At 30.2% G+C, this 12,773-nt stretch overlaps 1 protein-coding gene across 3 annotated transcripts in view; it reads right to left on the reverse strand.

Moving 5' to 3' along the window:
• LOC129960263 (recombining binding protein suppressor of hairless-like) overlaps nt 1-12,773 on the reverse strand; it is a 95,887-nt gene that overhangs the window by 74,988 nt on the left and 8,126 nt on the right. Inside the window, exon 1 of one of the 3 annotated variants that reach the window (XM_056073552.1) lies at nt 9,600-9,614. The exons of the other annotated variants lie outside the window; for them this stretch is intronic. The gene's annotated coding sequence lies outside the window, so the exon portion shown is untranslated. Of the gene's footprint in view, nt 1-9,599; nt 9,615-12,773 lie in introns of those variants that run through there. 3 annotated transcript variants of the gene reach the window in all.

The following is a 12,773-nucleotide window of genomic DNA, read 5'->3' on the forward strand; positions in this document are numbered from 1 at the left end:
TGGTTAACAAATGTATATATATATTATTTCCCTTAATGACTTAATCTTTTAAAATATTTTATTGTTTATATATTAATGTTTTTTTCTGTTTTGGTTATACTTTTTATGAGAGTATAATAATTTATATTTCAGAATTATATTCAATTTTTTTATGTAGACAAATGATTTAGATGGTTAAGATATCTTTTTTTATTTTCTGGATATATTTAAAATGTACTGAAGAGCCAGAAAAAATGGCACAGGCATGCAAATGCAAATAAAGGATCTATGCAATCAATCAGCGCAATATGATGCGATTGACAGCATCTATATAAGACTATAGGTGTCTAACAAAGCTATTAAATCGTTTCTTGCTGCTAGAAAGGCAGGTTATCAAGATTAAAGTGATCTTAAACGAAGCTTTCACACACTAGAGATGGGACAAAGCATGTTGAAGTTGTGATAAAATTGGAAATTTCGAGTACGGTAAGCTTTTTCAGTAAGATAAGTTCATGAGTGTACCTTAAATATCGAATATTTTTAGTAAAGCATCAAATATCTAATTTGTGCAGCTGGAAAACGACTTTGAAAGAATGTCAGCATCGATGACAGATGAGAATTTTTAAAAGAAATAGACGTGCAATTCTTTCTCAAACTGTCTCAGATTTCAATGTTGGGAATCCACAAATATCATCATGCAAACAATTCAATGGACCATTATTTATATGGGCTTTTTGAGCCGAAAGCCTACTCGTGAACACAGCGTTTGAATGCACAGCACAATGTTTTACACCTTGCCTGGGACTGTCAAAATCGTTATTGGATTGTTGATGACTCGCAATATGTTGCCTTGTCTGACGAATCTCGTTTTCAGTTGTTTCGAGCGGATGAACGTGTATAGTATATAGGAGGGTACAGATAGGGCGTGTAATGGAGACAACCTCATGAATCTATGGACTTTATATGTCAACAGGGGACTGACTGTTCAATCTGGTAGAGCCTCTTGAATGATATGGGGTGTGTGCAATTAGCGTGGTATGGAGCCCCTGATATATCAAGAAATGAATCTGACAAGTGACAAGTACGTAAACATTCTGTCCGTTCATTTACACCCATTGTCCATTGTGCATTCCGACGGATTTCGAAAACAGCAGAACAATGCGACACCCCAAGAGTTGAGAAATGCTACGTAGTAGTCTCAGGAACACTCTCTTGACTTTAAATACTTCCACTGGTTACCTAAATCTCCAGACATGAACGTCACTGAGCATACCTGTGAGACCATATAACGCGCTGCTCAGAAGAGATCTTCCCCATATCTCATTCCTATGGATTGTGGACTGCCCTATGGAATTCATGATGTGAATTGCTTCCAGTTTATAGCTACAGACGTTAGTTGAATCCATGATATGTCGTTTTGTGGCACTTCTGTGGGCTCGTGGAGACTCTACACGGTATAAGGTTAGGTGTACCAGTTTTTCTAGTTCTTCAGTGTGTAACATAGTTGCTTTGTTTTGGAATGAAAGATCTTGCAGCCATATTTGTTTAATTGCTTAGAATAATTTTTAAAAATATTTACTTCAGAACGAGTAAATGAACATCGGTAAATAATTCAAATTCATACTTGATTAAAACTAAAAATAATCCTATTTAATCTGCATCCTATTTAGAAAATTCATTCTGCCAAACATTTTTTTAACAGTTAAACGTAAGAATCTGAATCATGAACTTCACCAGATGCAAATCATTCAATACATTTTCGCGATACTTTTTGTGTTTTTATCCTATTTTCCTATCGATTTCCTTGTTTGTAGTAATTAACATTTTTGGGCGAACAAAAATTAAGTAAGCTAAATTAAAGCTTGTTGACATAGCGAAATTATTCCCGTCAATTTGGTGGGTGAATCAGCTGGTTACATGCCTAACAGTGACTAATTTGTAACGTGTAGAGCAGGGGTGGCGAACCTTTATGGATTAACGTGCCATTTTTTCTGAAGAAATGTTTAATGAGGTATAGACGTGCCATCAAATAATTTTGACTCATGATTATTGCTATAATAATAAAACTAAATACTAAGAAATCAAAACTCTTTATTTACTACGAAAAATTGCATTTTGCACTGTATAGAATTAAAGGTTTTAGTTATGAGTAATTCAAATTAAAGTAACGTTAGTGTGACTTCTGTGCATGCAGATTAGATGACAAATAACCTATATTAGGATTGTAGGTCTTTTAGAAGAATGTATGTTGAATTGGTGTCTTCTGCCAAGCGGTTTCTAAGAGAATCTTTAATGCTACTTACCTTTGACAATAATGACTCGCAGGCATAAGTGGATGAAAATATGGTTTAAATAACATGAGCCAGCTTCTCAAAACAGTTAAATGTGTCTGAAACCGAATTACATGATTCCAAAATTTCGTTACTGGCATTTTTACTTATATTGCTTGTTAATCTTTCTGTTTCAATCAATTCCAACTTTTTCCTTGTTTCAATACATTTTTGAATCTATATGGACTGGAAATCAATCAGTTGCATTTAAAATTCTTTCATTTCCAACTAATAGAATTGGGACTAATTCAATTTATCAAATGAAGTCACATAAGAGTACATAATAAACTTGAGCGTTTCCGATAATTCTTTGAACTGAGAACATCTCGCTGAAAATTTCTTGATTGAAGAATCAATTACGGGAATAAATTCTTCAACTGTTTCCTCGTTTGGTTTCTCATGTACATTTAAATCTTTGATATATATATATTTTCAAATTTAGGAAGTACTTGAAGTTTCTTGTAATAATATCGATCCTGAAAACACGCAGTCCAGCGCCAAAAACGCGAATGATATCCATCATGACGATAGTTGTTTTATATGTGCCTTGAAGCTTTACTTTCAATTCATTGAAATGTTGGTACGTGTTTGTAAAAACATCCATTTTGAGAGCCACATAATATACAATATATCCATAATATCCTGTGAGTATTGTTCAATTTCCCCCTCATTTTGCAGAAACAGTCTGATTTCTTTCAAGCAGTCAACAAACTTTTGAATTACATTCCCGCGGCTCAATCAGCGAACATTATTATACATTAGTAAGCTATTATACACCGAGTTGACTTCATCCACAAAGCCTCAATTAAAGTCTTTTCGTTTACTTCAAACCTATTCCATTATTATTACTTTCACTTATTTAAAGCCTACGACGATATGAGGTTGACTATTTTTGTGACTAACGCCTTTATATTATCAAGAAATGTTAAACCACTCTTAGAACACAAGGCTTGTTGGTGAATAATGCAGTGGAATTCAAGAGTCGAATGCCCTACGTCTATTAGTAATAAACTAATAAAAACATTTTTTTTTTTTTTTTTGCCCACCATATTTGAAGCACCATTTGTTACTGAAATAATTCTTTTGAAATCAATTTCTTTCTCAGCAAGCGAATTTTTAACAGCCGTACAAATATAAATGTTTTTTAAGAAATGGAATGGGAACACTCGCGTTTGTTCATAATACTTTATAGTGAACTTTATTATTTTGAACTAAAATGCAAATCGTTTTGATCGGTGGCGTGCCCAAAATATTGTATCGCGTGCCCTCAATGACACGCGTGCCACTGGTTCGCCATCCCTGATGTAGAGTATGAATAATTAAAAAAGGCTTTTATATATTATTTACGTTTAATTGCAATTGTTATTTTTAGCTTCCTTTGTATAAAGTTCCTCGAGATCGGAGGGATTATGTAAAATACAGTGTAAAAAAAAAAGGGGAAGGGGAGCTCTGTTTCAGTATTTGTCTTGGGGGTCATTATATGTAAGTAAGCATCTATCTGAGCTATATTTAGAAAGCTGAGCTATGTTAAAAAAGATTGGATGTTAAAAAATATACTTTTGGCATTTTAGCTGAATCTCTACCTTTCCAATGTCATTTCAAATTTCGTGCTAGCCTTGAAGTCATTTTTACAATTCAAAATTCGTGCGATAAAAATTCACTTTCGCCCCAAAACAATTCTATGTACAATGTATTTTGCATTTTCCTATTAATAGCTACTCACTTTATTACTTAATTTAACCGGAATAAGTTAAATCTCAAAGATTAATTAATTAAAGTCTTTCTTAATTATTTTGGGATAAAATCCTGTGAAATGATAGGGTTCAAAATCAGAAGAGTGAATGAATACTAGTATTCTTTCTCTGGAGAAGGGGGATTTTTCTGATGATGCTCTTCTCTGAATTACCTTTTCTGTCGGTTCAATTGATGTATACAGGAGCGTATCTATATAAAATGGCACCCAGAGCAAATATCAAAACAGTGCCCTGTCACAATTTTTTAAACTACAGTTCTAACTATCTCCTTAAAAACTATAATTGCGGGTTAGAATTAAAGTTAAGCTTAAATTTTTGAACTAATATGGCCTACATCTTAATTTTTTAAACAGATTAGTTGATTTATTTATAAAAATTAAGTAATCCATATAGTAGTTTTAAAGGCGCTATTAACATTTTTGTTAATAATATTTTGTAAACTATTAAAAAGTATTTGAAATGTAATGACTGACAAATTTACATTATGTGATTATTTTAGAAGGATCCAATATTGGCATCAACGCTAGGGACCTCTGTAAGCTAATTCCGACCTTCATGAGATCAATGAATGCATATTGATTTCATATTTTTCTAGTTTAGTTTTATTAACAGCCTGTTTTTAAAGAAACACTAGGGCTATTTTGAGACCGACCTCGTAATTTTGAGCCGTGGTCAGGTGACGGGTCTGGTGCCTAGGCTGGCGTCTCCCTCTTCAAGGTTCCCCACCGCACCAACAAGGGAGGGCGTTAGGCCTCGACGGATTTGGCGTGCGCCAGGCCAGCTTCTTAGGTGGAATCTGGTCTCGAACCTGAATCCTTCCGGTTCCGAAGCCGAGACTTTACTACCAGGCCACCGCGGCTCTCATATTTTTCTAATATATGAAATTTTTTTTAACTATTTGAATTTCTTAGATTTTTTTTTTTTTTTTTTGCAATTTAAACTGTTAATATATTAAACATTTCCTAAGCAAGTCCAGAAAATATTCATTAAAAACTTTCGAAACAACTTTAAAGACATTTTTATGATATACAATTATGATGACTTTCAGTTTATAGCGCTGTCTGCATTTAATGTTAATTATGACGTCATATCTATAAAAATGAAAAGAGGAAATATCAGTCTCTTGTCTATCTGTACATTGGCATATTAGAGGTCAAAGTGTTAGAATGAATATTCTTAAACTTGTGGAAATATACTTTGAAGGAAGGGAACGTGCACCTCAAAGCAAATTTTAGACTCGAGTTTTAATCAAAAATGAGACTTCTGAAAATATTTTCTCGCACGAAGATTGTAACCAACTACATCATCTTAAAATTCAAACACTTCAGTTTTCAATGATATATTTAGTTATTCCATGCTTCATCAAACCGTTTCCTTTTCTTCAAGTGAAAAAGATTGTTGTTTCTATAACTTTTTAAATCAATAATTTTACTTATAAGCAGCAAAAAGGTATAAGATTTTATAGCTTACAAATATTAGATTCTTTTTCTTTCTGATTTGAGACTTAACTTTTATTTCAGAATTAGATTTTTCTTGTCATATTAAGAGTAAATAAATTAAGGCGATTTTCACAGCTTCTAAAGATATATTTTTAACTAGGCATTTCAAAGCAAATAGCAATATTTTGAAGCTTAAAAAAAATTATAACTATTAATTTATGTTGTTCATTTATCTGATATATATAGATTAATTATATAATTTATAAATACCTGGTGAATTCAGTGATCCATTCTTAAAAATTCTAGTGTCATGGTACGTCGGTTTAGGAGTTTGGTAAATAAAAATAATATAAATTAATGCCAGAAAATTAAATTTTAAATAAATGATATTTATCATAAAAAATGAGAATAAAATACTGATAAAATTTAATAATTAACTGAATTAAAATATTTTTTATTTAAAAACATCCTTTTTGAAATTAAATGAAGATATTGAATTAATATATACTACATTAAAAAGATAAAACTAAGAATTCAGCCTAAGCTTTAGTAAATAAAAAATATTTTGAATTTTTATGAAATTTTTATCAATTCTGGAATTCATTATTCCATGTCAAACACTATGCAACAATTAAATGACTATTGATTGTAAGAACTCCTCAAACTAAATAAATTTATAAAATAGAGCTTAACTCAAGCGAAGTATTCATTTTCAAGGTCAACACTAATATTATGGACCAAAATAACGATATCAAGATTTCTTAATTAGTTACTCTGATTCGAATTTAAAAAGAAATAATTATATTCCAGCTTCAAAAAGTAGCTTCGAAAGTAAAATGTCCAATTAATCCTCTATCCACACCTCTACCATCACATAAATGCTATTTTACACTTGGAATTATTAATGAAATTTATACCTGGTTTTCATTCAGTTTAGTGTGCAGCAATTCTAAATACTTTTAACCTTTCTTTGCACGATGATGGAAATTTCCATCATAACATTTATTGAACAAACTATTGTACTCAAAACAGGTGTACTGTAAATTGGTTGTTACTGGCAACTTTTTTCACGACTATTGCGTTATAAGGAACGTAACTGTAAAGAAAAAAAAAGTCACAATCATCATAGCGGGTTTGAACTTGTCATTCTGCTGTTTGTTGTGGGCGGAAGAAACGTGCTATTTCTTGAATAATAACTAACTAATCTGAGATTTTTTTTCTCCGAATAAAAGCGATAATAAATGGATAAATTTATAAGAGAGGGACATTGAAGATTTTGTACTGAGCTTAACATGTAAATTTGCATGATGATGGATACTTCCAACATACTGTTTTTTAAAATTATTTTATGTATTTATACTAGGATTTTTTTAACACTTTTCCTTTAATCTAGAGCATGAATTATATCACTCTGATTTATTTCACACACACAAAAGAAAAAAAAAAAAAAAGAAGAAATCATGCAAAGAAAAGTTAAGGCATTTAAAAATATTAATAGTTTTTTTTTTAATGATTGATAAGAAACTTTGGTGAATAGAAATATGACCTTCTAAGCTTATTTACGTTGCGTTTAGTTTTATCATTTTCTATTCGCATGATATACTATTAAATATTTTTAAATTCTCAAAAACTCTCTTTTTAAGCCAAAAATAATGTTTGGGCAAGGAACGTAAATTGTCGTTTGAAACTGAGAATTAATCGAGGTAGTAAAATATGGAGAAAAATTTAAATGAGAGAAAAAAATTAACTAATTTATAGTACAATTTTACGTTCTCTCGTCGCGGTGCCCATGGTACTTACATTGCTTCCCCACCCTAGTTGCGCCACTGTAAGTAAAAATTAGGCATTATTAAAACTTAGGGTGAAACCGAACTTTTTTTTCATTTGCTAGCTTTAATGAATCGCCAATGCGATGAAGGGACTAGTGTTAAATGAATTTGGAAGTACGGAAGTATACAGTGAAATCGTGGATGACATCCAGCGTTGCGTATCCACCCGGACGGCAGAGGCACAGAATGAAGCGTGTGAAAGTGTCGGTTCCTGGATGACCTTGAACTCAGGCGTGGGAAAAGGATGTCTCGCAGCAAAATGAATGGATGCTCGCGCAGACGGTGCTTTTTCGGGAAGAGACTCCTTCGGAATCAGCGATAACGATGCTCTGAGGGATGGGAATCAGAGAGATAAATAATTGATAATTCACCGACCATTAGCCCAAACGAGCTGATTTTCGAAAGTGATGGGATCAGTTGGACAATAATGGCAACATCCTTTATCATAGTTCTAATGGATGAATAAAAAGTGAAATGAAATCATCTTTTCTCGTTCGGAACGATCTGCATTTTAAATTAACAGTCATTCGTTATCACAACTAACTGTAGACTAAATATCTATGAGTAAATAGGATTTTTTTCGCACATTGTAGGCATTAAAAAATACTTTTGATGACATCGTCAATTTTTGAAGGGAGAAAGTTTACCGTTTTATTATTTAATCTTAAATCATTATTTTACAAAATATAAAAAGTGTGAAAATTTATTGAAAACCTATTTTGCACCACATAAGACAGTCATCGAAAAAGAAGCAAAATTTTAAGTGAATTTAAGATTTGTGAGTCTATGGTAGGGCCTTTTCTTTTTCACACGAAAAAAAAAAAAAACGTTTTTACTAGATATTAAAATCAGATATTATATTAAACAGTGGAATATTAATTAATAAAAAATAAATGCAAATTCAATTTAAAATTGTTAGTTTTGTTAATACTTTTATGACAAAACGGCTTTCTTAATAGTTTTTGCCCGCAGATAAAGAATTTAAATGAATAACGTGCTACAGAAGTCTTTGCTATCTTTTTGTTACTTTATTCACCTCCACTATGCACTGTGGCGTACAGCTTTAAGAGCCCTAGTCTATATCGAAGTATTAAATCGTTCAGAAGTTCCAGTTTACTTCATTTGCAATATCAGAATGTTAATCTTTTTACGATTTCATGCAAATAAATTCTTAAAAAAATTTTAAGCAGTTAATTTTAAGTTTAAATAGTCTAGTTTTCGGTTTCGAGTAAAAAATATATTGATTCTATATACTAACAGAAATTAATTAAAATTTATCAGATGGATTAATATATCATTAATAATTTCTTTTGTTTCAAAAATTTTATGTTTTATGTTTGAAGTCTTATTTTGAAAGAAAAACATCATGGGACATATAGTATTGCATGATTTCTATTTTTAAATGATTGCATGATGAATTTTCTGTTCATTCACACCAATTCTACGAGGAAGAGGTATATTATTTAAGGTCATTTCTATCAACAAAAACGGCGAATCAATTTCTTAATTTACAACACTCGAAGAATAATAAGCAGTACGGTATTTAGTTATATTTTCTTTTGTTTTAATAATGCTCAGATTTTGTTCTATTTTGAATATTTTCTTTTGTTTTTAAAATGGCCAGATCAACTTTACTGCATTTTATCAACCATTTCTAATCAAAAATGTCATTTATTAAACTCTTACATTAAAAAAATCGTTATATATAACGGGTATTCAAATTTATATATGAAAAGAATTCTGTAACATTTATTTGTACTTCATTAAATGAAAATATTTCTTTTTTAATTAAATACGACAATATTTAAAACGGAGTAATCTTAGTGCTATATAGCGTATTGATATGCTCACATGTAAGATTTCTTGAAAGCAACAATAAAAAAAAAAAAAGCATTAAATTTTAAAGCCATGTTTTGCAAATATCTCTCGTTGTGTTGTAAGCTAAGCAAACTTAAGTATGATTGTTTAAAAGAAATGATATTTGAACTTTTCGAAAATTTTTACCTTTAAAAAACATATAAAAAATACCCTTTTATCTAATGATCAATTATGTTCATAACTAGTGAATAGTTACTCAAATGAGAGGATCATTTAAAGCTTTTAATTTTTAGCAATAAAATAGACGGAAGGATTAAAATTTTGAAACAAGATTTGTAAGCCCAAGACATTGTACTCCAAGGTAAATAAACTCGTGTACAATACATCAATTCTTCTTTCCAATATTGAAAATAAATATCATTCAAAAGTAAGCAAACTAATGAGACTCACCTCTTGAGCGCACCCGTTGGTTGGGAGACTACAGGTCGAGTGAGAAGGAAAAGAGAGTAGCATTGCACTCACCCCTCCGAGAGGGGTTCCCTCTACATATTTTTAGGGAGGTAAATCATTTATTTCAAACGGTCAATGGAATGGGGAATTTTTTATTTTCTTTGGGATAAATCAAAGGATTTTGTTGAAAAATTAGTTAAAAAAATTTTTTTTTCTAAGAAACAGCCGCTTATATATATATATTTTTTAATACAATCTCTTTAAAAAATATAGAAGAGATTTTTTTGTGCATAGAAACATAATGAAAAGAATATAATACTAATATAAATTGTTGAAAATAAGTTAATTCAGAGCTGAATTTTTAATTGCCCTAACCTAGTTTCTTGGCATAGTTTCTCTTTATAATTCAATGAAAATAAAAAGAGAAGAAACAGAAAAGTTATTTCAAATCATGCTGAAATCTTTCATACCTATTCTTATTAATTTTTAAAGTATTGAATGTTATCAAAATAGATTATTCCTTAAAGTATTATGGGAAAATATTTTTGGTTGCGATAATATTCAAACATTTTACGAGCTTTTTCTTTCCTCAACATAATGTAATAAAGCAACAAGTACAGTCAGGATATCTATTAACACGCGTTACGTAATGTTTGTTGCTCATGACTCTATTTAGGATTTCAAACACAAAATGAGAATATTGTGATGAACTTCGAGAAAGCGATTGAGATCTGTGCCAATCACATTCCGAAACATTTCAATTTGAGATAGTGAAGCACTTAGTTTAGATTCTATTAGTCTTCGAAAAAAAAATTGAAATTTTAAAAAAGCTGATTGTTTAGATAGACACCTGTTATAAGCCAAGTTATTAAAATTATAGAGAAAAATTGCGCGTTAGTTTATTTGACATAATAAAACAAATGGTATTTTCTTCCACTATCGATATGTATTTATAGTGGTTATTCATAGAAATTTCAAGAATATTAGCATAAATTCATGTTTAAAAAAAGAGGTTGTAATTTAGCTAAAAAGTATATGTGTTGAATATTGCACCGTGAGAACTGCAATATTCATCAACTTTTTAGAGCGCATGTTAGAAATAATTAAATAAAAAAAAGGTGGGATTTGGATCAGGAAATAAAGAATTTTAGAATAAAATAGTATGGGCTAATTTAAGACAGAAAATAGAAATTAATTGGGATTTAAATTAGATTAAGAGATATCATTACGTCTCTCTCTATGATATATATATCAGAGTTCCATAATATGTATATGTTTGCCCATATATAATATACATGGAAAAAGAATAGGGATTTATTTCCATAAGTATTGCCCCTAGACATATATTCCTAATTACAAAGTTTTATTAAATAAAGTAAGCAATTGTAAGTTTTGATTTTTATAGGAGTTGTTAATTTTTATACAGACCCCGTAGTGTAAAAATATCGGTTAGTTATATATTTCTTTTATGCCCACACAAATGTCACGCTTATATCTATAAGATTTTCCAGGATATTTAATGACAAATTTATTGGTAAAGACAATTTTCTCATGCTTCTCATTGGTTTTAAGAGTTTTTTTACTGCATTTTAGGGATAATACACATACCGCGGTAGATTATTAAAAAGGCAGAATCAGACAACAATAATGCATTTATTAACTGTTAATAATTTAAAAAAAAATCAAATTGTATGTTTACAAAACTTGTTCAAAATAAACATTTTTGCTATTGATGCAAAGTTGGCATTCTTCCAACAATACTTGCATTCATGCATAGCTGCATTACAAATATGTACATTGAGCATCAAAATTTCAAAATGTTCCTCGTGCTGACATACATTATTTTTTAGGAACGCTGAATATCAAGCACACTATTTGAATAAGGATTCAATTTATTTATTTTCGTTTTTGGAATTGCGTTACTTCTCTTCGAATATTCAGTTTCACAAGTTCCTCTTTGTTAAGTTGAAGTTGCAACTGTTGACCACTCAAAGTGGACAACAGTATGCGTGAGTAGCTGTTTTATTTCAAATTATAATAATTTAATGATGTACTAGTAGAAAAATATTTGCTTATGATAGATTTTATGTGTTGAATAAATCTGCAATTCTAAAAAAATGTGTCCCTTAAATTTTGCGATAGGTCCCCCTGAATTTAAAAATAAACATATATCTTTAAATTTTTTAGATATAACCGTACAAATTTGGGTGTGCACTTATACTTTGCATTATAGGCGCTGTATAAAAATTTTATTTTTTAAATTAAAAAATGAATTAGCCTAAAGATAATGTATAAAAACATAATTTTTAAAATTATTATTATCAAGCTCCACAAAAACAATATATTTTAATACCACTATCTTCTTTAATGAAACTTTGTAACTGAAAATATTTGTATAGATATAGATACATATGTGGTGAAAGCTTATAAGCCAGTTAACAGCTACGCTGCACGAGCAATTGCTTTTGTATTGTGGTCATATTACTGGGCTGCGAACCACAAGGTCCCAGGTTCTTTCCTCGCTCATCACATCTCGCTATACATATATAAACCTATTTTTATATGTTTTGTTATAGTGCGAAAGTGTTATGAAATTTTAGGAGAATATTCCGAAATATTGAATTAGATAAGTTTACTTACCGCTTCAGGTTTTTAAAATATGAATTTTGTCTTAAGCATCTGAAATATATTATTTTAAAAAACCGAGTTTTACGAAATTTGTCATCATTACATTCATTTCCATTTATAAGTTAAACAACTTTGGGGGATTATTACTTAGGCGCTAGTACTTTTCCTTAACTTTAATCTTATAGTAATTTGCTTCGGTGTGATTCGATTCCACGGAAGATCTATTGAGAATTATGATTGGTGTTGTCGGGTTGATTCAGGCGCCATATTCATCATCTGATCAAAATTATGAGGCTTATTCCAAAGTAAGCCATAAAGTGCTGCTTCAAATTGGGATACTAACTAATCACAAACAATCGATTATAATACCAATGTATACATTCTACTACTTAAGAGAAGTGCAAATAAGCTGAAAATCAAAAGTATGGGACAAAAATAATAATTTTATTCGTATTAATTTTAATTTGAAAAATCAAAGTGAAATGTAGAAGATAGTTTGGTATTTTTATGGTGTCAAAATTCTAAAGAATACTATAAAAATAAGTA

Source organism: Argiope bruennichi, chromosome X2, assembly GCF_947563725.1.
Source record: "Argiope bruennichi chromosome X2, qqArgBrue1.1, whole genome shotgun sequence".
NCBI classification, from domain to species: Eukaryota; Metazoa; Arthropoda; class Arachnida; order Araneae; family Araneidae; genus Argiope; species Argiope bruennichi.